This window comes from Gigantopelta aegis, chromosome 4 (genome assembly GCF_016097555.1).
Source record: "Gigantopelta aegis isolate Gae_Host chromosome 4, Gae_host_genome, whole genome shotgun sequence".
NCBI classification, from domain to species: domain Eukaryota; kingdom Metazoa; phylum Mollusca; class Gastropoda; order Neomphalida; family Peltospiridae; genus Gigantopelta; species Gigantopelta aegis.
The window spans coordinates 112,703,289-112,709,529 of NC_054702.1; positions in this window are offsets into that span (position 1 = coordinate 112,703,289).

Genomic DNA, 6,241 nt, shown 5'->3' on the forward strand with positions numbered 1-6,241 from the left:
TGGTTAGCTGTCCTGTCGTGAATTTTATTAAAATGACGAGAACGCATGGAAAGACCAAAATAAGATACCGCATCAATCATAGAAGTCAGTAATGTATCATATCTTGAAATGTCCTCTTGAAATGTCCTCTAAATGTCTAAATTTAAAAAGATATGAAAGCTTTGATGAGTCCTTGGATGTTTTAAACCTTGTAAAATAACTCCCATGTCAAAATGGTATGTCTTTTTGAAACAACATTAAAAAATCCCAGTGATCTAGAGTATCTCAGAATTTATGACAGGTAGACGTTAAAACCTAGGGCTGAGGGTATACAGATCCAGGATTTAAGCTGAACACCAAAACATATTAACATTTTGATGAATTTGATCAGAACAGTAAAGTATTAAAACCATTAAAATAAAAAGTATCTTTTAGTTAACGACACCACTAGAGTACATTTATTTATTAATCACCAGCTATTAGATGCCAAACATTTAATAATCGTGACATATAGTCTTAGAGAGGAAACCCGCTATATTTTTTCCATTAGCAGCAAGTTATATTTTGTATGCATCATCCCACAGACAGGATAGCACATACCACGGCTTTTTTTTATAGCAGTCGTGGTGCACTGGCTGAAACGAGAAATAGCCCAATGGGCCCACCGACGGAGATCGATCCTAGACCAACCGCGCATCAAGCGAGCGCTTTACCCATCAAACCATTAATGCTGTGTAAAGCATTGTAGTTATTTGATTTTTGGCGGTTTAATAATGAAATATATTCGCCAGATTCAACTATTGCTGGCACCTTACTCAGATCTACTCTTATAACAGTATCAATCATTTAACACATTTAAAATATCTATTACTCGGGAATTTTAAAACGCCCTTGATATATGTAATCATCTAGTGTTTTTGTTTGTGGGGCGTCATGTAGCCCAGTAGCAAAGTGCCTGCCTGATGCGCCGTCGGTCTGGGATCGATCCCTGTCGGTGAGCAAGTGGGCTATGTCTCGTTCCTGCCAGTGCACGGTATATCAAAGGCCGTGGCGTGTGCTATCGTGTCTTTGGGATGGTGCTTATAAAGGTTCCCTTGCTACTAATGGAAAACTGAAGCGGGTTTCCTTTCTACGACTACACGTCAAAATTACCAAATGCGTGACGTTCAATAACCGATAATTAATAAATCAGTATGCTCTAGTGGTGTCGTTAAACAAAACAAAATTTAACTTCTTTTTTTCCCTTCGTTTTTGTTAATATCCAAAGAGAACAGGCATTAATATCGCAGTATATGTGAAATTGTTATGGCTTCTTTTACTACACTCACTGATAATTACCTTGGATATGAAAGCTTTTTAACTGGCGAGCGGTACACTGAACATACAAACCTCGCACATTGGATGAAAACATTATTCCTAGCCAACGTAAACGGGATTTGCATGTCAGATCCGCTGCCTAGTGCGGAAAAAGCATCAATATAAACCTAGCTGTGACGGCTTCCTCTTCCAAATTTAAGTTAGCTATTTGGAGAATTCGTTCATAATTTGTTCTTATGGCAAATGCCGTGGGTTTAGTTTCAGGGCTTCTCGCCTCTTAATGGGAGCGTTGAAAACAAATTAAGGAGTTCTGTCAGTCAGGCATTCTAAGAAAGCTGTTATATCGGCAGAAGACGTTTAATAAACTCTGAGCGTTGGGAACGCCACTTCCAGCACCGTTTGTCGCCAACAGCTCGAAAATAGGTTTATGATGGTAACGGGTATTCTTGTCTGGAGCTCGTGCATTAATAGTAGTTTTGTGAAAAAAATAAAGCACGTTGTCGTAATTATTTGTCTCGAGTGAAGATGTATACGACACTAAACGAGATGTATACCTCTTTCGAAAATGTTTATTTTCATCTTTTGAAATTATGGCAAAACTTGTCGACATGCAATTTTTTCCAGCGAAGACTACAAATCACATTTCGAATTACATCGTGCTGTAGTTTATGATGGTGGAGACGTTGTTATTGCCTCTTTCTAAACGTTGCAGTTGGCGGCGAGGAAAGACAGGCGCTTGTGATGCTCAAGAAAATGAAATTAAAACAAGTAAATGATTATTAAGATGGTTGCATATTGTTGTTCACTAAGTAGCGTATATTGGGTAGTAATTTAAAGAAGCGCGCACCCGCCATATTGGCTACGTGTTGTTGCTATTTCACAGGAAGCTCACTAAAACTCGAATATTTTCATCGCTTCTTACCATACACGTCATCATGTGACTTCACTATTTCTTTCACTGCAGGTACATGATAAGTACATGTATGTCCAAAAGCCACTGCAAAACCACATGTAAAACGAATGAGACTCAAAATAACACAACTAGCTATTTTAATTTACGTTGTTGTTCCTTTTTATTGACTCTAGTTTAAAAAGGGCTACTTTATTTGACTTAAATTTTGCACGAAACATACTTGGTCTTAGGTATATGAAACTGTGGTGTTTAAAAAAGGAGCTTAATTACACCTTTAAATATAACGTTTCTTAGGATTAGGATTTTTTTCGTAATAACGGACTTTTTGAATATACAATGTATGTATGTATGTATGTATTTATGTGTACATGCATACATACATACATACATACATACATACATACATATATATATATATAATATATATGTGTATATATTTTTTAAAAGTTTCTTGGGCATTATATGTAAATTTGGTTACTCTGGCCACCCACCCTCACCCCCATACACACAAGTGGTCTGCGGGACGGGACTCGGAAGGGGAAAATTAAGCCAATATAAAACCAAATCTTTGGCCCATGGCGAAACAAAATCATTCTGACCCACCCCCCTTCCTATAAAATTGGTGTCCTGCACGATGAGGTCAACAATGTACTCAGCTGACCGTTTTTAAGCACATTGGCTTCTTCTTGTAGAGGGGAAAGATGTAGCCCAGTGGTAAAGCGCTCGCCCGATGTGCGGTCGGTCTAACATCGATCCCCGTCGGTGGGCTATTTCTCGTTCCAGCCAATGCACCTCGACTGGTATGTCAAATGCCTTGGTATGGGCTATCCTGTCTGCGGGATGGTGCATATAAAGGATCCCTTGTTACTAATACAAAAGAAACTTTAAACGAACGTTCTTGCTGTTAGTTTATTTCGCTTGGATTCCTTGTTTGTTTCAGTATTTTGGGATTTAGATAAATATTATTAAAACTAACTATTATCTCAGATTAATTTGAATACTTTGTTTTGATGCAATAGACATATTTACATATACATACCCTTCTTCTGCCTGCTGAATAATTTACTCATACCTGTAATGTATATTCCTGGCTGACATCTGACAATTATTTAGTCATTTTCTTTTTTCAATTCATTGATCGTCTTTGTTTCCATCATGCTTTGTTTTAAACACTCGGGGTTTTTTCAAGTTTGTTTGCGTCCGCGCGTTCATTCCATAGCTATCGTGTATATTTATTTGTGTGTTTTTGCTTTCATCGCTAACTGCCATGTTTCGTTCTTATTTCAGTTTTTGTTTTCGTTCTAATGTTGTTGTCTATCATTCACAGATCTTTCCTATTGCTGCTTAAATGTGCACGGGTGTTGCCTTCGAAGGATATACAAAGGTTTGATAGAATCTTTAACGCCGCATTTCCGTTACCTTTTATCTGATGGTTTGGTTGATGGCCAATAAAACAGTGGAATTGCCTTCCTGCCGCGCCGTGATGAATGGGGATGTTTGTATATTGGCAATGACACACGCGTTACGGCTTGACTCGCTGATGAATTCATCCCACACGCGCGTCACTCACACGCGCTGGCCAGGCCCCCGCCTGAACCCCACTCACAAATTATGTTTTCAACCCCTCCACGCACTTTTGTTAAACTGTGTTTTCGTGCATTGAAATATTCCTAATGACATTTAGTATCCATACTTTCAGCTTGACGTTCGTATCTCCTCAAGTTAATCAGTGACAAAAAGTCTGCTACTGCTTCTTCTGAGATAACACTTTCTCAGACCACGTTTCTTCACAATTACGACAAAAATACAAATCATTAATGTTAGGATGAGTGGACAAAATCTCAAATTCTTCGGACATTCTTGTACTTATACCGGAGAGTTGACAATCTGCGAAAATACTTATGTAAATAACTGTCGAGGTATTACATCAGTGAATGTTTTAGCAAAAATATATTCGATTATTTTAAAGCAATAGAGTTTGAATCAAAGTTAGCACTGAGGAAAAGTTGGTTTTGGCCGAAAATTCATACTGTGTGAATAATTTCTTTTTACATGTTATTTGACTTGCCATACACAACTGCTCTTAAATATGGTGATATATCTAGACAATCTTAACTTAGATTTTAATAGTAATTTATTTTTATATTAAAAATAGCATGTGCCAATATTGGGTTATTGTCTTTAATTTCCATTAACATTGTTAATTTTTCATTTTTCTTTATTGTCATTTTGACATATTTATAAGGTGCTAAGTTATATTTTAGACACATTTGTAGTTTTATGCAAAGTTTTTACCAAAGACATAATTAAAATTGTTGTCACTATTGTAGCTTCTGTTCTTATTAATACATGACAATAAGCTTGTTAAACATGTCTTTAGGACTCCAGATCAAAACTTAATAATAATCTCATGAAGTGCATTTTAATTTTATACTAGATTTAGAACTAATTTTTCCAAATGTTATTATCTGCCTTGGGGTAAGTTGATAATGTCTATTGTTAAAGCTGTATTACCCAATGTTATTAGCTAAACAATATCCTGAATTACAGATTGTAGCAATACATTCAATATACATATTGTATTCACCTTGATTAGAAAATAATGCAGTAAAATAGATGTTCGAGTAATTATGTCATTTAAAAAACTGGGTTTGTTTTAGTACTGAATCGAAAATAAATATATAAAAGCTGGTTGATAATTCCAGATATCACAAATATTCAAAACTTCCAACTACAGTAGGCTATAAATAAAATATAGTCTGGAATATTGGTTTTGATGGTTCATTATAAAAATCAGCATGGCCGATGGATTTGAAATTCCCACACCTGGTGACTTGAAGACACCCACATCCAGCATACAGGATTTCTCCCCACACTGATGTTCAGAACAAGTTATTACTTCATACAGGTACAGTCATGTTGATTTTTCTTTCTTCGGACACTGTATTTTTGTAATAGTGATATGTCTTTGATGTGCCTATTAAGGTCTTCATAATCTAGGGTAAGTCAAGTACATGTGTTTCAATTAAATTATTTAAAAGAGTTGAGGTACTCTGAATATCCATATTGTCTCTACATACATAGCTGAGCACACACACCCAAATGACAGTAAATATATTCAGGAATATTATTTTAAAACTTTTTTCTTTAATATGAGATATTGCATTTGTACAAAACTGTATACAATATATATGCCTTATGAGGTGTACATTATATTAGGTTGCACTGTAGAAACAACGGCTTCAGTGGAGTTGTCAGTTTATGTCAGAATACACCAGATCCTGGTTGTCATAAAAACACATAGTTGGACACTTTTTTTTTAAAGTATGTTATCAGTATAGATAATACTAAACCAAATAACTTCCGGCTGGGTTTTAAGTTCGAGGTGCACCGAACTTTTGATAGAGAAGTTAACACAACAAGTCCTGTGATTGGCAATAAATGTGAGTGTTATGATTATAAAAGAAATTAGTTTCATCTGGGTAAAAAATGTATGCAATTTTATTTCATCTAGTACCACTGTGTCATGTAGTCTTGTACTTGAAACGTATGGGGTACCTGTAAAAAAAAATACTTAACTTTTGTGTGGAACTAGGGTAATTATAGACGCTACCCGTTATCTCTGAAATGAGCAGCATAACCCCCATTTTTCTTACTCACTTTAAGGGTAAGGGGTGGTAGTATTTATATCCGTGGTGGTTATGTCGATTGATACGCTGTAAGTAGGAGTTTTAGCCACATGTGTTACTATTGTCGTCTATGGGATTTGATTTGGTAGTATACACCCTATACAGGACTTATGGTGCTAAATGTTTGCTGGACAACCTTTGTCTTTCGGAGGTCTGGCGGAATCAAGATCATGTTTTGCCTGCGTTTATGCTCTCATAGTATATTATCCGAAATTAGTAGATATATACCTTATATTCAGAAATTATGTAAAAATTCTGTAATATGCATGTTACACAAAATGAATATCACTTCCTTTTAGTATGCCCAGTATATAGAGATTTACGACAAATAGAATTTACAAAA